Consider the following 23,779-nt stretch of genomic DNA (forward strand, 5'->3'; position numbering starts at 1 on the left):
TAGGCTTTGTGGTACAGAGGGTGAGGTCCTAATTTAAACTCCCTGAATTTTATCATCCTCCCTGACACATTTAGAAGGTCATTATAGGTTATATAGGTTTTTGAGTCCTAATGAAAATACTCACAGACCAAAAGAATTAAAACCTATTCCTCTTTCCCTCAATTTTATGTTCTGATTAGAATACTTCAGGATGTGAGTTCAAATTTATATTCCTGTTATATATAGTCCTCATAGAATAGTACAATTCCACTTCAGGTAAAGTAATGGCACAAAGAAAACCCTGAATCTGATCTTGGGAAATAATCAAAACAGCAATTAATGTCAGCTGGATATATTTCTGGCTGCAATCCATGCCCCTCTGAGATAAAGCTGAAATCATCTCACGCTGTCACTCAGTCCAGGGCACAGTTTGGGTCCTCTAGACTATGAGCCACAGTCCCTCTCCTCCTGGAATCAGCTTCCCCCCAGAAAGGACACAGGTATATGTGCAGCCACATAGTCAGCAAGACATGTTTGCAGATCCAGTCAAAAAGGAGTTTTTTTGTTTTCCCTGCAGGATCAGTGATGCCGCTGGGCCCCCCTCGTGCCAGTGCTGGGCTGCTCTGTCTTGCCAGTGCCAACCTATGGGCAGGTACCCTCCAAACAGTGGCCATGTCACACCCTGATACTCCTTCCAGACTGGGGCCTGGGAACGCTGTCACCCAATTTACTGTTTCAGGGTGGAGGAGGCTAATGTAACTGAGAGGGTGTGGCTGATAAAGGTGGCGTTGACAGACAGAACTGCATGCTTTGGCTTCCTACAAGAAATGCATGGTCCTTATATCTAAGTGGTTTGATGTTAGTAGTACAGTCCGTACCAAAGCAGTGAGAAGAAAGAATAACAACAACAACAACAACAACAACAATAATAATAATAATAATAATAATAATATAGAACGTGATAAGTAGTACCATTTCAGATGCCCAAGAGCATCTAAAAGATGTTTGTTTAGGCTGACACATCAGAGACAAACCCTATCGTAGATGCATATTCCTCCACAGTGGCTGCTGGAAACCAGATGAGAAATGTGGTGTATTTCAACCGGCACATGTGCCGAGGCAACCAGCTCTCCATCAGAACCTGATTCTGCTCTAAAGACTCAAGGACTTGATTTTGGCACGTGTCTGAAACATTACAGTTCTTACTTATGACTAGATTTCCAAAGGAGGTATGCACTGTTTGTCTCAAGTCCTCAATGAATATAGGGTACTTAAAAAGAGGATCTTTTATCTTATCTTGAAAATATGCTCTACAACTGTGGTGCTAAACTAAATATTAAACATGGAAAAAGGAGCATGAAAATGTTCTTTAATTTCTCCATCCTACTGCCTGACTTTTGAGTATCCTGCCTTTTAAGCGTAAAGGTTTCTTCTGCCAAGAAGGTTTTAAGTGATTAAACACAACTACTGGGTACACTGCATAGAAATTATCTACATGATGCATAAAATGCTGATGCTTTCTGCTTCGCTCTTTCTCCATTAGCCATATGACCTCTCACATCCTCCTTGTCCTAACACCTACCCTTGCTGGATTCTCCACAACTGATTCAGGATCTAGCCCTGAAGATTGTGGCAAGGTGGCTCGCTCTTTGTGTGAAGATGCTATGTACCCCTGCATTTAGTGCAATTCAAAATTAAGCAAAACTGAATTTCAGGACAAACAAATAAACAAGTAACCTTGTTTGGCAAAAGAAGTCATAGGAAATACTTTTCCAATCTCTTTCCAGGTAACAGACATGAAACAACACTCATGAGACAGAACCAATCTGCTGATTCATAGCTTGAAAAAAAAGATCTGCCAGAAGTTAAGAAGTTATAATGCATTTTGAATGCAAATATTTGTCTAACCTCCCTTTCAAAATGGAGCATCAGAACCATAACAAAAGTTGGTCACCTGTTCTGGCTATTGGACTCACATGGATTTTTGCCCTCCTTAGGTAAAAGCATAAGTTGTACATTCACATGATGTGGTAAGAAATGGAGTGATGCTGCTAAAACATGAACGAGAAAAACATAAGTTTTCAGGAGCATTCATTCAGCAGAAGGCTGAAACCTCATCTGACCAGGTGAACAGCACCTGTTCACTTGGTCAGATTGTTTTTCAGATGAAGGCTTCAATGCCAAGGAGCACCAGCCTGTATCTCTGCCACTCAGTCAAAGAGTACAAACACCACAGTGACTAGCCATGAAAAGGGAACAGGCCCTATGCACAGAACCTGTGCATTAAATTTCTCCCTTGTTACTGGAAAAAGGCACCTTCATTCTCCAAAAGTCTGGATGATTTTGAGAACCACATGGGCTAAGGTCTTCCACTTAACTACAACTGCATGTATGCAAGAATAAATGTAATATAATTAATAGTCAACAGACAGGACTAAGCTCTCATACAGGTATGGGCTCACATCATTTTAGTAATTAGGACTCTGACTGAAAGAGAGCATCTTTAAACTAACACTGTAGAAGTTAAGCAAACACTTAATTGGCTTCCTGTATTCAGGTCTGAAAGTCTGAAGTTACCAGACCTAAGAAGAAAAGTGTGATAATATACCCTACACACCAGCAAGTCAAAAGCACTAAGGAAAACACATTACCCAACTGTAATTAAAATTAAGAGATGGAAATTGGATGGCAGTCAGATAAGTTTGTAGTTTGGATCAGATGGCATTTAAACTGGGAAAGGAGCCTGACATCTTAAATGTATAGCTCTTATTTCCTCTACTGATGTTTATTCTTCCTAAAGGAAGCTGCAGGCTCTGTACTTCACTGACAGCTTTTTGTTAAATCAGCTTCCATACACTGTCCCCCTCCCCCAATTTTATATAGTTTCTTGTGCATTGATGTCTCACAATGGTCATCACAGTAACACGTCCCAACATGTCCCACAGTAGGACAAGAGACTCCTCTACACCTGAAAATTAAAAAAAAAAAAACATATCCAAAAGCAGAAGTTAATCCAACTTATAGTTAAATCTCAAAAAACCCCCCATCAGTTCTACGGCCACCACACTTCACTTGTGGTATGCTGAGGACATTAAGACCAAATCAAGTCTATTTTTGGCCCTGAAAACATGGGTGCACAAATATAGAATGGAAAGGAGTAGCTTATGTACTAGTTCTGGGTACCCACACTGCAGGAAAGCCATGAAGCCCCTCTCAAGGGGAGGCAAAGAAGAAAAACAAGAACATTTATATACACAGAAACTATAACTCAATGTGGCAATACTGGAGCAATCAGGGATCTTCAATAAAGCAAAGTCCAGAGGAGTAACATTAATAGCTGTAAAATGCATAATAGGCCACAGCAAAGAGTGAAACAATATGTTTTTACTTTTCGTGGATTCAAATGCAACAATGTTAGTAAATAAGATTTCAGACAATATTCCTATTAGCAAGCACCATGATACAGATAGTAAGGCAGTAGTATTGATTTGCCTAAGTTTGTAAACTCATCATCAGAATTATTGAGGAGAAAGTGACGGAAAAGGAAAAGAAAAATCACTTCTACCATGGATTACCTTAGATGAAATGATCCTAATAAGCAGGAGGAGAACCAGATGCCTTCTCAAAGTCCCTTTAATTCCCTTATAAGTAAACAGACATACATATATTATATAGCACAACTATTATCCTCCAAAGAACCATCTTTTTAATAGGATTTCTTTTTTGCCTAGTTTTCTATCATCTCTCTTTCAGCTTCCTGGGCTTTTAGGTTTTGTTCTAGCTATCACAGAAATAAATCACCGTTCTTTTTACTATGGGGTCACTAAACCACTACTCAAAGCCAACCTTATGTTTAACACACTGCAGTATGTTAAATGCGAACCTACCAGGTTTACAACACGGATACTATCAGACGGTTTCAGAATTAAAGACTCAGTTTGCTCAGTTTGCAAAAATCTCTTTCGCTGTAGGCAGAATACATAACTTTTGTGTAACATTCCACTGTTGGCAAAAGAAGTCAAGATTTTGCAGAATGTCTTGGCTTTTACAAAATTTCAGTTAGTTAGAGGAAACATTCCCTTGCGTATTTTTTGAAGAAGATGAACGTAATTTATAAATCATTAGAAAATGTTAGATTTCCTAAAACATATTGAAATACCCATAAAACACACAGAGGCCATTTTCCATATAAGGCTAATTTGGGGCGGTTTTAAACCATCTTTGAGGACTGACTTCAAGGTAGAGGAGTCAAAACTGCTTAATTAGACAAGATGGGTAGATGATAAGATGAAAATATTGTGCCATATCACATTTCTTCCTCACAGTCCCTTCGGAAACAGACTGACAGACGTATTGAACTAGAAGGTTGGCAGCAGCACCGCTGCTGTGACACCAGCTGATGGAGCAGCCAAATTCCACATTCTGAAACTGAATGGGGCACGTGAGTGGCTTCTCACCCAGACGTATCAGAATGACAGAACAGACCCACAAACAACTAGGTCCTTGAAGATCTGAGGCCAACTGGAGAGGTTTGCACAGAACAAAACATCTGTAATGTCCTCATGGCAGCAAACGCCCAAATTCCTCTCTATTTGTAATACCTGTAATTAACAGGTGTGGAATACTTTGTCAACAGCTGTTATCATAAAGCTATGGTATTTGTCCCACAAGCACAGCAATACCCTGTGAAGCTGTACCCGCTGTCCAACGCTCCCTTTCCCACAGAGCACAACAAATAAATTAATGAGATTGCCCTCCAACAGAAACTGAACACACATTGGAATAGAATTCAAGTTTCCCACCTGCCTTCTTTATCCTACCAAAATAGAAAAAACCAGTTTTGAAATTTGATTTACTTATTGTAGTTTATACTCTAAAATTAGCCTAGAGAATAAAGGCATCTCCTCAACATTTTCCCTATGAGGAACTGCTCTCTTACCTGGACATAGTCTAATATTTCTGATTACTTTAAAGAGGTGGGGTAACATTGCAGTGTGTGGCTTACTAAAAGCCAGGAAAGAGTCATTCACCTAAGAGCAACCTACAATGCTGATATTATTTATTTATTTGATATTATGTACTGTTCTTTTTTATTTACTGTTATTTAGCAACCATTTTACTGATATTTCTGAGAGAAGTTAGTTGCTGCGGTATGTTTCTTAAACCAGTGTTGCATTTATACTCTCTTGTAAACCAATGTAAAGCAATGACCAAGTGGGTATACACATGTCCATACTCTAAGAAAAAGTACACTGCTCATTGCCAAGGAATTATCGTAGAACTGAACCAAAAGGGAAGTTTAATACAAGACAGAATCCTTAAACAGATCAGTACGGCAGAGGATGAAAAGAATCTGCAAGGCTTTATGCACTAGTCAGTACTGCAATGCTTTCTACTAAAAAAAGTTCCACACACCTGTTTACTGTGTTCTCTAAGCTAAGGAAAAAAATGGCAGGTGGGCAGATTCTCTGCAAATATGTATTTAAAAGTATTTCAGAGGCTTAATCTGACAAATACTGACTTCATGAAAGTGAATAGAAAAATAATATTTTAAATCAGTAGGTATAATAATTTTGCTCTGTGGGACTATCAATACAAAAATCCTTGAGGTTTAAAATATACAGTCATTTAAATCAGGCAAGGATCTGTCTTCAGGTTGACTCACTGATATTTGACACAGTTCAAGTGGACAAAAAAAGTAATGCTATTAAAAATACTTGATAAATTCAAAGGAAACAGCAAATGCTTACAGATAAATTATTGTGACAGATGACAGATGAAAAAAAAAAGAAACAAATCACACCAAAGAAATGTTTACCAGAAAGTAATTTAAAATAATCAATTAACAACATCTATGTACTTGGAATATCTCGTAATTCCAATACAAATTATTTTTCATTTGTACTTAGTATCGTGCTACTTCTGTAGTTATTTTTTATATCTGAAATTGTATTAAACTTTTAATTAATTTAAATTCATCTGGCTATAAAGAGGAAAAAAAAAGACAAGGGAAGAGAAAACTCCACAAATGAACGCTTTCTGCCTAATGTGACACACCAAATAAATCTAGCCTAGTTAGTTCTAACCTAGTCTACAGCAACCCTTGGCTTTACAAGATCACCAGTATCTGAACAGGTTCCATAAAACATAGCTAAAAAGGTATCCCCCAAAAGCCTGTAAGGCTGAACAAGTTCCCTCTTTTTAAAGATATCCAGTCCAGCAAAATTCTTTGGTAACCCAAGCCTTTCTGCTTTCTAACTTTTCTAGCAGAGCTGCCCCACAAGCTCACATGGGACATCTGAGAATGGTTCAGTGTCCCATTATGTGCCTTTCTAAGAAGTCTGAGCCTACAGTAATTTAGTATCAACACACCGCAGGTAATTATCTTTTAATGTTCTCTTTTCCACGACCTTAGATATTGGGATCCAGTAAGAATTTAATGGAATACCCTTTTGGGTAAAATGTTGAAGTAAGTGAAGATGGAGAAAGAGCCGTAATACAACTTTTTGAGGGGAAAAAATGTAAAGAAATGAGGAGTTCTTTATGGCACGACTGCCATGCAATTCCAAAGCAACAAATACGTAAATGTAACTGGAATTACCCCATACTCCATTGATTTACACTCCTGACTTGAATCAAATTAAGATCTGATTAGGGTTTACTTCAGTGATACCAGACCATCTGAAGATACCAGAGATACCAAATCATCTGAAGTCATAAGTTTGAGTAATGGTGACACATAACAGTTTTTCTGAAGCTAATGGTAATTTTCCCACAATGTGTGCATTACTTGCTGGCTTCATAACACAAATGTCTTGTTTGGTAGTTTCCTGGCTGGAAGGACCTAGTTACTGCCAGTTGGCAGTACCAGGCAAATCATTTCAGCAAAGAAGGGCTGATCCTAATCTCTCCTCATGCAAGGCTAATACAGTATCAGTGAAGAATTCAGTATCTGTATTCCTTTGTGTGCACAACTACCAAATGAACTTTGGACTTGTAAAATTGGTTGTTATAAAGGACTTCCTCACCTTGAAGTAAAATCATATTCAGTGATCCTCAAAAGCATCTGTGAAATCCCAACAGCCCCTGAAAGGCTCACCAGCTCTGAACTGTGGCATTCTGGCACCAGGGGCTATTCCCTATATAAGGGCTTGACAGTAGAGGGAAGGGGGTAAAATGTGTCTAGCTGTACTTTGGATCTAATTACATCTTCTTATAGCTCCGAGGACCTTATCAGCTTTAGTTCCAGAGTGTAATTTAACCTATGCATTCAACCCTCATAGTGATCCTCTCCAGCCTGCAGCTGGACCTTTCTCCTTAGAGAGTGAAAATCTCAGTAGATACATCCAAAAGCGGGAGCATTAAGCAGCATCCTGGAGCCTTCCCCCTTTTTTTTCCAAACTCTTCTGCACAAGCCTCCGCTCATAAGATGCAGGGTTTGGAAGCACTCATTTCTTCAAAATTATCTGAAATTCAATAATTTCCCACACTGGCACACTGACTTATGTACACTTTAAGCCTAATCCCCAAAACCCTCCCTATTGGCAGCACGAAGAGTGCAGCTGTCTGCCTCACCTATGGAATTCCTGATACCAGACATCTAATTTTTATGTTCTTCAATAGTCCTTATGACTCCTGAAAGTGCTGCCCCTACTGAATTATCTAGGTTGCTCAGTTTTACATTCAAAAACAGGTGCTTTGGAAAACCAGGACTTGCACTTCCATTACACTTTGCAGCTTAGTCTACAGAGTATGTCATTTTGATTGGAAGCCACCTAGGCAGGTGACCACAAAGCAGTTTACCTTAGCTATTAGTCACCTGCTTCTCTGCAAGCCTTATTAAATCCAGACTGTCAGGCTAATTTATCTTCACAGCTCCACATACTGAGTAAGGACCATGCAAAATTTTTAGCCTTAGTAATGTTGAGCAGAGGAAAGTCTAAGCATTGTAAGAAAAAGGTTTAACGCTGCTTGCTCAACAAGAAACAAAAAGTTTAGGGCTCCATGTTCACAAACTAGCACTCTAGGCATTGTTATTTGTAGAATTCCTTTGACCTTCATAACAGGCCAGTCTTCTGCATAGTGAAAATAGGTGGAAGGAAAGAAGGCAAAGGCTACTTTTACCCTCCACATATCTAAGCAGTGCCAGAGGGGCCAGATACATTTAGATTCTTCTTAAGGTACTCAGAGATTGTGCTGAAATTTCCAGAATAAAGGCAAAATGCTCCTTTCATTAATTTATGCATGAATCAAGGTTTTATTGCAATTCATATATATATGCAAGGTTGGGCTAACAAGCATATTTTAAGTAAAGGTTAATCTGATATGAGAAGGTGACCGAGACAGAGGGGCAATGTCGCTGTGGTTCTTGATTCCTGACTTTTTTTTTTTTTTGTGTGTGTGTGTGGCAAAATAATGCAATCCTATGAGCAAAAAAAGTGAAAGAAAAAAATGTTTAAATATATTGCATTCCTCTCCCCACACCCCTACTGTGTCCTGAAGAGCAGCCCAATGAACAGAAGCAAGCAAAATCTACGAATGTACAACCCTTCTCTTTGCAGACACTGGTGATTGCTGTTTTCAGCAGAGATTCGAAACCATGCCAACATTTGTCTTTCTCCCTTTTCTCCTGCACATTCCTTCTGCAGGCCTTTTAACTACAACTCTGCATCAGAGCAATAGTTTTATGCCACAAGATGATCTGGAGAGAGACTGCTGCCTCAACATAGCATGGAGATGACTCAATAGTGACAAAGTAAATCATCCTTCAAAGGTAAGTCAAAAGTGAATAAGTAATTTTATCTGTCAAGAGTTAACTTGCAATGAATACTTGTAAAGGTTACACAACATAAAATCAACTAGTGGTTAGACATGAGTTCACTCACATATGCTAACCAAGGAAGTCTACGAAGGAATAAATCCCACTTGACTTCTTAATGAAAAGCCTTAACAACAGCAAGTTAAGAAAAAGAGGCTATCTTAAGAGATTGTTGCCTTACAGCCAGATATCTTACAGTAAAGATGCATCTAGTAAGTATTTCTTAGGAATTGTGTTGAATTTCCACGAAAAAATACTTTAAAAAACAGTGAATGAGTGAGCAGAATAGTTTGCAATGAATAAAAGAAAATCCTCAAGCTGGTTAAAAACGCCCCAAACATTGTTGAACACACACACACTGTGAAGCCACAGTCGGGAATTTAACTTCAGTCCACTGAAAAGCTTAACTCACTTTTCAGTTCTGTCACTATTTGCATTTTTCTTTTTTTCAGTTACATTATCTGTTTGGATTTTTTTCTTGAATGTACTTTTCAAGTTCTCTTACAAATTTCTAGCATGGCATGGTATCTTTCCTGTAAACTCTGTGAATACATAGCTTATGGTGTTTAAAACATTCTATGTAATGAAAAGAAATTAAGAATCCTGCTAAAATGTGCAAGTAGCAGTTGTATATTCTGAAATCCAGGCTCTAAGTACACATGCCTTAAATTTTCCTAACTCATTGAATAAATAGATCCTTTGAGGTTTACCAGATAAATTTTAGATTACTTAGGCTATCCGAAGGATGCTTTTGCTGCTCCGTGCAACTGGAGCTGAAAGTGCATTTATCTTGCTATAAATAAGGTGACTCTTAAAGAATGAAGTTCAGAAGTGTTAATGTCAACGCTTTAGTGGATGTATCTTTGATAGGGTAACTCCATACCTCAAAGTACCTAAGCTAGTCTAACTCAAATTTGAAATTAATTCTGACCTTTATAATATGTGCAAGTCAGGAAAAGCTGATGGAATAATTTCAGAATTAAACTATGTTTTATCATAAAACTGAGTGGTAAAAAGCTATTTGAAAGTTATCATTTAAATATGGTGTTGACTCAGAGCTACCCTCAAAATCATACAGAGTAAAAGGTATAACTGCAATGTTCCAGAACAATCTATGTATGGAATAATTCAGTTAATCAGAAGAAAATCCTCTCTTCCCTACTTTACAGTACTTAGGTTTAGATATGGTGCTTCAAAAGAGAAAAGTGCAAGGGCAATTAGCAGTTGTTGTCTCATTCTTTTACTACAGTAAAATCGTATTTTACAGGTATGGATGGCCTTGTGTAAACCATAAACAAAAGCTTTGGATGTTCCGGGTTAGAAATCTTAAATAATGAAGATAGAAGAGCAATGCACACTTGGCTGAAATTCCCACTATACAGAAGGCATGGTTAACACTGCTGGGGGTTTTAAGTGTAACAGTAGATTTGCATTGTCTTCAAGTAATACACTGTTCTATTTCTCTGTGCAGGAGTTAATTTAATCTAGTGTGTGCAAATCCACATTAGAATTCACATCCTTATAGGCTTTATGGAAAAGCAAAACAACTAATTTTTTTTTTTTGCATCTACCCGTAAGGCCATAGCTACCTCTTTTAGATATTATTCATACTTGCTTACGTGAGAAGCACCTTAGCTTTTTAAAATGTTTTTTAAAAAGTGTTCAATGACAATAACAGTTTTTACAACTCATAAAGTGACCCGTAAGGTTCTGTTCAAACAATAACAGCATTATACAATCACTGAATGGCTGAGGTTGGAAGGCTGGAAGGGACATGCCAGTCCAATCCCCTTGCCATGGGCAGGGGCACATTACATTACACCAGGTTTCTCAAAACACCATCCAACCTGACCTTGAACATTTGCAGTGATGGGATATACACAGCTTCTCTGAGCAACTTATTCAAGGGTCTCACCACCCTCGTTAGCTCATGTCATTGTTCAGAAAATTCGGGAATGCTGGTCTTTGGGCTGTCTCTTAAATAGCAATATTTTCCAAAGATTTTCCACACTTAGTAACTAAGCATGTGTATCTAGATGACTAAGGCTACCCAGTTCTAACAGGATTTTCAAGACACCAAGGAGTCTGCACCCATGAGCCTTGTCAGCTAGAGGACATAAAGCGTTTTGAACACTTAGTCAACATTTACAGCACCATTTCTGAACCAGTTTCCCATATGTGTCGAGTGTATGCCATTTTAGACACGCCAGAGGGCACAAAGAAAGGCTGTAACAGAATTAAGACACAGCCTAGTGGCCAGAAGCAGAGCCAAGGGCAAGATGATCCTTTCAGCATAAGTTTAGACCTATGCCTAGCTAATGATACCACACGGGCATAACTACAGGTAGCATAACAAAGCAGGGATACCTTCTGGACCATTAACACTTTGTGCTGCTTTTTGCAGGAATAGAGTTAATTTTCTTCACAGTAGCTGTGAAGAAACACAGAGATGTTTTAGTTATTACCAAGCAGCACCTGGACAGCATCAAGGCCTTTTCTGCCTGCTTCTCGTCCTACCCTACTAGAGAGAAAGCTGGGGGTGTACAAGTTGGGAGGGGACACAGGCGTGACAGCTGATCCCAACTGACACAAGGGATATTCCAGACCATACGGTCTCATGCTTAGCATATAAAGCTGGTAGGAGAAATGTTTGGAGTGATGACATTTGTCCCCCCAAGTCACCGTTGCCGGGGACGGAGTCCAGCTTTCCTGGGCATGGCTGAACACCTGCCTGCCCATGGGAAATGGTGAATGAATTCCTTGTTTTGCTTTGATTGCACATGCAGCTTTTGCTTTCCCTGTTAAACTGTCTTCATCTCAATCCACAAGTTTTCTCACTTTTATTCTTCTGATTTTCTCCCCAGTCCCACCAGGGAGAGGAATGAGCAAGGGGCTGTGGGAAGCTTAGCTTCCAGATAAGATTAAACCATGACACACATTTAAGAGCCTATTAGATTATGTCACCTCAAAGAAACTGATCATGTATAGAAATCAAAAGGCCATCACAGAAGCTTTAGGAAAGGTTTACAATCAGTATGAATACAGTACTTATTTAAAAGCAAAACTGAAGCATGATTCTCACCCAAAATAATATACCAGCACTGCTGTGTGACTAACTGCCATATATGTTATCATGCATCTAGAAGTTCAGTCAACAGTGTATCTGTTGCCCAAATTAAGACATCAGTCTTAATCATGGTAAAGTAAGCCAGTTTTCAAATGTTTTTAAAGGACAAATAAATATATTGGGGAAAAAATCTAATTTGGAGCACTTCATAACCAAAGAATCTTCAATTACTGTTCATTTTTATTGAGAAAATAATCTTCTCTTTAATTAATATGTCTAACCATTTGTATTCTAATGTGACAATAAAAAGCAACTAATTTTGGGTTGTTTCACAAACAGTAACAATAAATGTAAACCTATAATAAATACAATGACCAGTAGGTTTCAGTATTCTTAACAAATACATCTAAATTTTAGTGAGAGGGGAAAAAATCAAACAACAAGCATGACATTAGCATCTCAAACTCCCTAGATTTTACACATTCAGATAAAGTAACAGCTTAAGTCAATCATGTTGACTACTACCAGTTATTTATATGAGTAAATGAAGCTGGTGTCTGAGTGGGGAGATGAACTGGCAATTTGTATATAACGGGACAAACTGCAAGCACTCTGATTGTAGTCTGTCTACATGGATGAAGCTAAGTAGAAGAGCCAAAATAGGCAATACTCCCTTTTACCCAATAACAAAGGAAGATAGAGATTTCTTCAATCTGCAGGTGAAGTTGCTGAGGACGGATCTGCAGAAGAACTGGCCCCAGCTATGGCCAGAAGCCTGGACTGCCACTGGAGTCAGATACACAGCAGTCTCGTTCAAGATAGGAAACCCTTGGTGTAGACTTCTCACCCATGCATTTGCAGTTCTATTGCCTGAACAGATCATCTAAAACCAGAGTAAAAATTCCCAGTAACAACTCAGCTGGCTGGGAAAGGTTATCTCCAGTGATTCCATAGACCTTTAAAGCCCATTTTGTGTGCGAGAGGAATGCAGGAGAAGTAAGACTATTCCTGTACAGCACAAGTGTGTTGAACAGGATGAGATAGATTACTTCAGACTCAAGTTTATCTCATGCAGGTTAGGAGTTCACATTCACATCTTACACAAACAGGAGAAGAAATGAGTATTTTGGGGTGACTTCATGGGTAGGATACAAATACATAAAAATTCATAAAAAGAGTGATCCTTGCTTTTAGGCAATTTAAGAAATTTCATAATTGAAAGGAGCATGGAAATTAACTAATTTTCCCAATAATCTATTTATCAAATAAATTTATTACCTTACACAGCGTGAACAGCTTACAGTAGTAGCTTCTATAACCAACAGTGACTTCATCCTGCAGTTACTACTAATTACCAACACAAGGTGGGAATAATCCACTGGATTTTCGTGGTGCTCAGAAGCACACAGTGAGTAGCTGCCCACTTTTTCAAGAGATCTGCCAGTTTGGCGGTGATGAAAAAATTTACAAGATAGCTTGTGTATTGCACTGTAATTATACACTCCCCTCTAGTCCTAATATTTAAAAAAAAAAATTCTTGCACACATTTCACACCAAAATTAATTAATTCTATTTTACTGATTTGTAAACAGCACTTGTGACCATGTAAAAATGACCTCTTAACATGTACTTAGGAATGGAAAGTCCTCCCTGTGGCCTTTTCTTTCTCCAGAATTCATTCTCTACTTGAAACATTGGCCAAGGCACAAATAAACAAACAGTAAATACAAGACTGGACTGCCATTGCTTCTCAAGAGTAAAGCCTGCCAATGCCAGATATGGATCCAGACACATTGCTGGTTTTACCTCTTCCAGAATAACTTTTCCAAGGAGCTACACCCTTGTCTAGCTTGCTCAAATTCTAAAAATCGCTGTTTATGACTGTGGCTGTAATACTTGACCTAACCAGAAGTGCCAGGAATCAAACCACAGTCTTTGGAAAGCAACAGGATCCATAAGCTTATGGACTCCTTATTTTGACAGACCATGCTACGAGATTCCCAATCCTAAGCCGCCTGAGATGGCTATGCCAGGATAACAGTTCAGATTCCACAAATCACATCCATATTGTCAAGTCTTTCAGTGTCTGGTGTAGTTTTAAATGAACACCAAATCTGTTTGTCGGATAGAGTCCGAACTGCTAAATAAATAGTGATAAATTTCCTAATACTACTGGGCAGAATGTTCCTGCAAGTACAACGTGTGTTTATCAGCTTCCCACTGAGCTAGCATTGACTTTCAAATTTCCTTTAATCTTATTATAGTAAACATAGTACAGCTCTCTGGCAAACAAGAGGAACATTCTTCCTGTAATATCATATGCTTCTTTTAAAGAAACCTTAGGGATGTCCAGAAAAGAATTAGGTTCAACTTGGAATGGCACAATAAACTTGTTTCCAAAGAAAGAATTTTTATACAAAATTATATTTTTATACTGAAAAAAACCCGAGGCTATTTTTAAAAAGAGAAGACTGGCAATTTCTGATAGGTACTCAAAATAGTGTTCACATGTACCACATTTTTAAAGTCAGCTATTGAAATACCAACGTAAAAATATTTTTCTAGTTGGAAGCAGTCTACCTGAGTTGAAGGATAAAGCAACTGGAATTTTGGATGTAGAACTCAAAAAATAGTAGACTGTAGTTTGTCTAGGAGTTTTTTCAGTGCTCCTTTGAGAAGAAAGAACATCAAGTGCAGATAACTTTTTTTAAAAAAGTGGATAAAGAAAACAAAATGGTATCTATATAGTATGATTTTTATTTAAAGCTTTCCTTCATTTGACACGAATTTGTGGTAGATAAAGGTGGGATTTGTTTTACAGTTAGAAAAACCAAAAAAATCTAGATTGAGTTGTAAAATAACTTCGTGTAAGTAACTGAAGGGACTTTGGTAACCTGAGAGCAAGACAGGTGGCATAAACTAACACAATTTCCAATTGTGTTCATTTGTCTTGTTTGCTTTAGGGTTTCTATAGAAAAAGAAAAGGATCATTGCATATAACAAAAATAGCACACAAGGGTGATATTTTCATATATCTTCTGTGATTCTTGAACAAAATAATTAATTTTCCTAATAATCAGTTTCTGTGACATTTGAATCTTCAGCTACTCCTAAGAAGTCACAAGTTCTGAGCTATGACTTTCCTGAAGGCTCAGCTTCAGTAAGGAATGGAAGTATTAAAGTGGCAGATCAACAATCTTTCCTAGCTACATGGAATCCAAGTTGCTTACAATTTGTTTCAGTTTGCAAGTAGGCACTCTTAAGACTATCTCGGCAAAAGCTGTTCTCACTGAAAGATCAGACAAAGTTTCCATAGACTTCATTAATGAAGAATATAGACCAAAGTCAACAAACATGCTTAGTACAAATCCATTGTGTGTAGTAATCCGAAAGGTGTCAGCCAGAGAACAAATTAAGTCGAAATACAAGTGATAGCCATCTCTCGCTTTATTAGGAGACTTTATTGGATGCATCCATTAAGTCGTGCAACATTATTCCCTCTCTTCTTTGCCTGTCAGCCTCCTCTTATTCCTCTCAAAGGACATTAAGCTCCAAGTTATGTTGACGGAACAGGAACTGACAACGATAGATGGATCATAACAAAAAACATGCCTAGAGCGAGGATGTCTGACATCTGAGAGCTGGGATGTTTTCCTTTTTGGATAGAAGCTCTGACCCACTATTTACACCCCTATCCCAAGCTCTCCCACATATTTTTAAATGACAACTTTCCAGATGTTATCTGTATGGAGACTGGCCAGATTTATGGGCAGGATCCTGCTTAACTCTAAGCCAAACTAGTGTTTTGGCTTCACTGAAAATGAGATTAGGTCTGAGATTTGCACCAGGAAAAAGCCCCGCCATTTCATGCCAGAAACGGTCATGCAGAATTTTTACAATGCTGTTTATTTTTTTGTTAGCACTACTGCAAAATATCAAGCTATTTAGCATTATCATAATAGCACTTAAGCAGGGTAATATGATAGACTAGACATGGTTGGAATCCACAACAAAACTGCACATAAATGGAGAAGGGCAACTAGTTCGCATCTAGATCAGCTCAACACAGTTTTCCAACTCTAGTAAGTGTTTGTACAGGACAAGGTCAACAAAGCGTTCTGCATGAGCTGTAAAAATGTTGTTTCCAAGTTTTAAGAGATGTTAAAAATTCAGCAAATTTTTAAGATTTATTGCTGTTAAATCCACAGTCTGATGTTGTATTTGTGCACTGCCCATCACACTCAATAAAAACTGATTCCAAAATGAAATTTGGAGGGTAAATAATATATTTTTCTTTCCCAGTGTACTTTACTTCCCCCACTTCCTTAACACAAAATAGACAGAAACAAAATCTTTATGAGTCTTTCTCTATTTGAAGGTATCACAGTTTTAATTTCCTTACGTTTCATTACAAAGTATGGTTTCTTAAAATACTCTCTTCCTAAACAATGATGACTTTAAAACTATCTAGAATAAGACGTAAATTTACCATTTTCCTTCCTCTGAAAAAAAGCTTGTAGTAAAGACAGTAGCATGCATATTTCCATATACAACATACCTTTACAATATAAGTAATTCTATATGGCAGAGCAGTCTATATGAAAAACTGACCTTAGGAAATTCCCCTTACTTTTGTGACTAATCTAAAATATATCATTATAACTCTTAGAAATGTTACATAAACATCAACAAAGAAAAAATATTCAGAATCTCATAGATAGGTACACAGTTAAGCCCAGAAGAAAAAAAATAACATTAAAAGTAGGTGCTGTAAGATGACTTTTTGAGAAAGACAGGTTACAACTGAAGTTGCCTTGATTGTATCACACCAGATATTGAAAGATAGATTGCCCTCTGTTTCAATGTCCTGGAGTGAGACAGATTTTTATGGTCTGCTTCCCTTTCTGAAACAGGCATCAAAAATCTTCTTTAAAATGATAATAAAAGGCTTAATGCACTGAGAACAAGAAATACCATGGTTTCAAGTGACATATCATCATCTACACAACTCATGTTAAAATCTATACTTCATCCCACAGAGAAGCTATGTCTTGAAATAAGGTTTGAAGTAGACAACCTCTAGCTATAGGAATACAGTCATGTGAGAAGGAAATGCTCTCTTGTTTCTCACTTCCTGTTCTTCCAAATAGCACAACATTTTCTGTGATTTAAAAGCAGTCTTGGAGCAGTCACAATGATTCAAAACAAGAAGAATCTTTGTATCATTCACGCTATACACATGCAACCCTATCACTTCCATCATGATCCTGTGAGAATGTAGGTAAAACTGAAGAGTTGGTAAGAAGTCCAATTTTTGCAGCAAGAACAACTGTCTTCTATTACCAAGTGAGAGAAGGACCTGATCCCTCACTAAGGATGACACAGATCTGATCCCTGATTGCTCCTATAATATATTTTCTAGTAAGAAATGCTTTCATAAAAGAGATACCTGTTTATAATTAACAGAATCATTTGTCTGTTTAAAATAGTTTTTCCCAAAGAAGCAAACTAAAGAAAAACATGAAACTGTAAGAAGCCAGACAAATCACCAAGCAACAGAGAATGGAAAATTTTTCTCATTACAGTGAAAACAGCAGAAAAAAAAGTTTACCATGTTTTAATCAAACTTCAAGTTTTAAGTGGATATTTCTAAACATCTCCCTGGGCATCATACATTTCCTCCTGCCTGGGGCAAGTGGACTGGACTCCAGGGTCAGAGCATGATTTCCATCATGTGCTGGGACCCAGGAAATATCCCCACAGGTGGAACCTCATCCCAAGCGATTCTTCTGGTGCTTTGCAGGAAGTGTAGTCAGCCACGATGCTGTACCCAGGGAACATGGAGCAGCACTTCTAAATGACAGTTTTAAAGTTTCAAGCCAGCATTTCTCACCACTTCCACACAAAACAAGGAATATAAACAGCCTTATGGACCTTTGTATACAGACGGACTATGGCCAGTTACAGGCAAATATGAAGCAGCAGCTGACAAGCACATCTAGCAGACAAGCACAAAGCTGCACTATCCAAAGTTCCCACTCAAAAAGTAGTCCACTCTCACATGCCAGACTACAAAAAAAAAAATAATTAACCATCCTCATTTTGAACTGAAGAGATCTCAGTGTGAATATATACAAACAGGACAGCAATAGTTAACACATATGTAAGCACTGGTGCAAGAAGCAGGAACTAGCCCACGCTCCTGGGAAAGATGGCTAGTATTGGCTTTAGACGGTGCACTGCATCAGAACTAGCATGCTGCAAATGGACCATGTCTATTTTAACAGCTAGCGCAGTCTAACAGGAACAGACAGGCAGAGCAAAACATTTAAGCACAGAAGATACCGTATGTATTTTATAGGGTTTTACTTCAGGCTAGCTCTGATCTGCTTCCACGGACTGTATTTCCAGCAGTGACTCAAGCACATCTTCTAGTTTAGATTCATCTTAAAGGAATTCAGCTGGTCCACCATGAGGTATATGGAGATGGACAATAAGTGGGAACAACCGGAGGAAGGGCATCAAAAGCCCACTCCTGACATGAACCACAATGCTAATATAAATGCACAACCACACTCATGAGCATCTATGAGTGAAGGGAAAGACCTTTTTGTGCTGCTCTTTAAGATACCTCTTCAGATGTCAGCAAAGCTGCACAGTAACTGCTCAATTGTTACTAAGTGACTTGAACTGCTCATTGAAATAATTCCAACTCAAGCATCAGAAACAGGTAAACACCAATTTACCAATTTCAAATTTGAATTTCCCAGTTTCTAATGCTTGAGTTAGAATTATTTTAATGTAAATTCAGCAGTAGTGTAAAGAACTATGAAACCGAGCAGTTGGAATTGGACCGGTTACCAAATTTATTACACAAGACCACAACAGGACTATTTACTACAAAAGATGATGATCTGGATCTATGAGATTTACACTTTCATGGGCATTGACAAATGGTGACTGAAACCAAGCAATTTTCAATGTATCGACAGAGTTCAGCGGGTATTTCAGATATTAATTTTTACCCTCATTTGATACTAAGAAAAGAAACAAAAATTTCCACAGTTTAATTCTTAAAGTTCTCACACATTTGTTCTATTCCACACTGAAAGTCATGTACAGTCTATTCAAAGGACAAACAGAAAGAAACTAGTTCAGCTAAACCAATCATCTCAAAATCTAGGGTTAATGGCATTTATTTGTGTGCCACCTTTGTAGAGATCTTACTGATGCTTTTCACTGACACATCTTTCACTTACTTTTCATGCTGCAATGGAAGGCTGAGCAAACCTTGCTGCTACCAGATACACCTCCTCCTTGCACACAATAGCTCTGTATGAACGGGGGGCTGCAACAGAGGTGAGAAGGCAAAATTCTACTTGCTAGGTTTCTTGCTCATCCTACAAAAGAGATTTAGTAAACTAGTCCACTCTCTCCAGCTGCACAGTAATCATGCACAAATGTTTAGAATTTAGGACTTCTTGGATGTAGCCAAGGATGCACCTCTTGGATGACAGCAGTTCATGAGGACCATGCAACAAAAGTGAGAGAGAGAGACCTTGTTCAGAGCCTGAACACTGAGACAGCACCCTCATGTCCTGGCTCTCAGTAATAAACAGACTGCTGTTCCTTACTTCTACTCAATTATTTTCTCAAAGCATTTTTTTTAAATCTTAGAGTAGTATTCTTCTTCAGTTTTTGAAAGAAATGAAGATCAGCCTGAGAACCAAGAACCAAGTTTTGCAAGTGAACCATCTGCATTAAAACACATCAAGCATTTTAAGCAAGCGCTTCACGCTGTGAGTACTTCTTTAAGTTCAAGCAACAAACTAATCCCCCGAGGGAACGTAGTATCTGTATTGTATTGGCACTGGTGGAAAGACAAGACTTTGATATGAATGTTGATTTCACCCTGTGTAGCAAGAATTAGCCTTGATGCAGCCTGATAACCAGCTTACTAACTGGGGTCTGAGTTGACATTGCTTGGTCTTGCACCTGCTGCTTCGTAATTCTTGGAAGGACTGTGGGATTCATAACCTGGTGCTTTTTCTCAGGGAATCTCTATCGTAGCTATTTGTTGGGCTGAAGTTCACCAGACTCTAAGTATTGGGCTTTTGTTCTATTTATTTCTCCTCTTTCAGAGAAAAAAGAGGTTTAAGTTGTTATGAGCTGTTAATTTTGTCCTCAAAAATCCACCAAAGTTATATAACCACTTTCACAATAGCATGCTAAAAATAAGAGCTGTTCAGCCAAATGCCACTGTAATTTTTTATAAGACCTGTGACTCCAATTCTGCAAGACCTGTAGAAGCGCAAATATTTCCTTAGCCTTAGCAGAAAGTCAAGCAGGAGCTCCTTGTGAGACAGACACGGGTTTGTATTATTATAATCCTCAAGTGCAAGGGGAGGAAAAAAAACAGTGTATGTATACATACACGTATATTTCCAACTCATGACTTAAAGTAATGCTATTCGCTCCTGGAGTTGATCCCTCGTCGGGTTTCATAATCACAAACCATCATTAACCCAAAGCAAAGACAGAAAGGTACAAAGGGGCACAGGTTTCAAGCATGAGCCTTTTTTTTTTTTTTCCCGTTTGTTTTTTTTTTTTTCTTCCCTCCTTTGGGAGGCAGCGTGAGGACGCGACTCACGATGCTCCAAACCCAGAGAGAGCCATCCAGGTAACTTCCCAGGACGCTCGGAGCAAGGCACCCAGACCCTTTCGCCGCCGGCTCTCGCTGGTTTCGTTCTGCGCCCCTGCAAACGCCCCGCGGGCGGGGTGGCGGGACGCGCTGCTCCCCGCCGGGGCGTCCGGCTGCCGCGGCCGGGGATCCCCGCGCGGGGACGGGCACGGGCGCGGCGGGAGCCGCGAGGGGCGCGGTGCGGGACGGCGCGGCGGGGCTGCGGCGGGCGGAGCGGCCCCGCGCTGTCAGCAGCATAGCGCCCGCCGGCCCCGCTGCCCGTCCCCAGAGGGGCGGTAAGAGGGCAAGAGAGGAGGAGGAGGAGGAGGAGGAGGAGGAAGAGGAAGGGAGCGAGTCGGCCGTAAGAGGAGCGGTGCTGGGCCAGGGCGCTGGGCGACCCCCGGCTGCCCCATACCTGCACGGAGGCGGGGAAGGGTCCGCAGCGCGGACCGCAGCGGTCCGTCCGCCGGCTATAGATCCCGAGGGGCGATGAAGCCGGGTGGCGGTCGCCTCCCTCTGCCGCTGCCGCTGCTGCTGGTGGCGGTGGTGCGAAGCCTTCGCCGGCTGCAGACGCCCATAGGCGCTCGGTGGGGCCAGCGGTGCGCGGAGAGAGCGAGGCGGCTGTGCCGGTCCCGGCGGCTGCGGGGAACGCGGCACTGGCTCCGCGCAGTCACTGCCCGAGGAGAGGATCAAGGCCCCGCTTTCGATTGGCTCCGGTGGCCAAACAGCTCACACCGGCCTGCCCGCCCGCCGCCTCCCGACCGCCTCCCCTCCGTCGCCCCACGCGCTCCGCTCCGGGCGGCCCCGCTCCTCCCTGCCGCCCGACGGCTTCCCAACCTGGGAAGCATACGCGTTCTTTTCCTCCCCCCCCTCCCCTCTGCCCCGCTTCCCTAAGACGACGTCCAATCCAGGGCCCTTTGTTTATGTAGGAGCATTCTCACCCTGGATCTCGCAAAACACACTCCTTCCCTTCGCATCTTCCTCCTTGGGCTGAAGGACCTCCAACTTTAAGCGTTCGTGACATTTTGTGTCATGCTCAATATTCAGACACGTTTGTTCTCTGACCATTTAAAAAAATATCCCGAGCTGGTAAAATTAAAAGCATGCAGCGCCTTATCACCTGAGGGCTAAGTCTGAGGTAGGACAAAGCATTCTTTCCCTGAGTTGAGTTTGCTTTTCTTACCTTGTTTGGGTTCCTAGACCCAGCTGGGTTAACTACACGTCAAATCTTGGCATGCACAGAAAATAGAATCAGGATGCTAAGCCTCCTCTTCCTGAATCTCATGTTATTCAGTCACAGCGGCTGTAGTTGTCATTCCTTGGTGCATCATTAATGTTGGTATTCCTTTTGCTCAGAATGACTTAAGTGACCTGTTGAAAAGGATTCGACATCTCCTGCAGATGTGCTGTAGTCTTAAGTCAAATCTTAGACCTGTCTTCTGGGCAAAACAGCAAGCCTTTGGTTTCAGTATGACCCTATGTTTAAACAAGATACAGTTGAACCAGATAAATAGGTCCTTTGGGTTTTCTCAGTGCAGAAAGATGTTGTAATATTTCCAGTAAACATGTTGGCAAAATTTCTTATTAAAATTTGGGAGAATAAAACGATAAGCTATAACAGATGCCCTCTTAATTAGTGCAATGACCTGCATTTAACTAATGCTGTTAAATCAAATAGTGTCCATGCCTATTGGTACATCAGGTGCCATTAAAAGTCAATATTTATCCAAATTTAGCAGATTGTAGCATTTGAAACAGACAGTGGAGTTGCAGAGATACCTTTGCATGACAGCAGCATGTACATTTTTAATGATGACCTCCACAGCATTTTTAATTGATTCTGTATTTAATTAACTTTTTCCCTACAAAGTGGTATGTTATTTTTCATTCTCTAGAAAGCATGCATACTTTTATCTCTTTGGGGCATACAGAACTAGTTAAGAATGCTTTTGTTTATATTTTGTACAGGCAAAAGTCAGAAAAATAAAAATAGAAATATTGAGAAATATATAAACCCAGACATATTTAGAAATACCCATACTTGGAGTATAATCCATTTTTAAAGCTTAATTTCCAAAAACATCCCTCAGTGAATTCAGTGAAGCTACACCTCTGGACCTTTAGTTACTCCCTAAGAATAACGAAAAGGTGCTGTTTCTTTTTCATAATATGTTTTTCCTTCACATATTGCCTGTGTATTTTTCCCTGGGAAAAATGCAATTGCTAGTTTAGAGAACAAGCTGCATTTCTAGCCATGGCCAACAGACACAGCAGACACTGCATCTCCATCACTCCCCCAACACCTCTATTGCAGGCATATCTCTTCCTGCATTCTCCTGATCCAAATTACTGGCTGACATAAATATACTGTCTTTCAGTATTTCCTAAATCAGAAGGTGGTGCCTTCCTTCACTCTGACTTTTTCCTAGGAAGAATGCTTCCTCTTGGATTGTACTCTATTTTTAAAGACCTTTTTTCAGCCTTACATTTTTCTCCCTCGGCGGATGGATAGTTGTGTCAGAGGAAGGGGTACAGCCCTCCAGCTGAGTGTTTGTTGAAGCAAACATCATAGCAGGCTGTTCCCTTAGGCCTCCTTCTAAGTACTAGTTTTCAATCATATTATCTTATTATTTCAATGCGAATTTTATCTCCTGCTTTGTATTATTTTGGGAGGAAGGCTCTGAACTCACTGCGGAAGTTTTCCTGTAATATATTCTTTGTACTCTTCCTTATAGCCCAAGAACTTTCTTTGGTACAGATGACTCGGGACTTCATAAGATTTTGTACTTCTAGAGTTGTTACTTCCCATTAGCCATTCTCAACACTGTGTTTGTTTCCTTCTGTGTTTGGATTCCTTTACAGCACTGATAAGTTTCCCTCTAGTCTCGTTCAATTTAATAGCTTTTAACCTGTCTGTTTTATTTATGTCTGCTTAAGTGCTTATTTAATCTTTTCCCTTATAGCTATAATGACCTTCCACAGGTTGCTATAATCCTAGAAGGTATGTGGGGAATTTAAAGATTTAAAAGTCGTTTGACTTCATAAATAATTTTTATTTTTTCCTTACATGCTTTGTTTTTAAAACAGAAATGTTTCATTTTCTGTTTGGTCAATCATTGTTTTTCACACATATCCCTTCCACATATATGAGACATTTTGGATTCTAAAGAACTTTTTCTTTTTTTTTTTTTTTACAGTTTGGTTAATGAGAACTGCAAAGAGTCTTGATCTGACA

At 39.5% G+C, this 23,779-nt stretch overlaps 1 protein-coding gene across 1 annotated transcript in view; it reads right to left on the bottom strand.

The window, feature by feature from the left end:
• The window catches only part of GREM2 (gremlin 2, DAN family BMP antagonist), a 42,021-nt gene extending 20,816 nt beyond the window's left edge, over positions 1 to 21,205 (bottom strand). The window contains exon 1 of the mRNA XM_017806719.1: positions 20,960 to 21,205. The gene's annotated coding sequence lies outside the window, so the exon portion shown is untranslated. The remainder of the gene's footprint in view (positions 1 to 20,959) is intronic.
• Between the last annotated feature and the right edge of the window lie 2,574 nt (positions 21,206 to 23,779).

This window comes from Lepidothrix coronata, unplaced genomic scaffold, assembly GCF_001604755.1.
Source record: "Lepidothrix coronata isolate B3197 unplaced genomic scaffold, Lepidothrix_coronata-1.0 Scaffold16, whole genome shotgun sequence".
Lineage (NCBI taxonomy): Eukaryota > Metazoa > Chordata > Aves > Passeriformes > Pipridae > Lepidothrix > Lepidothrix coronata.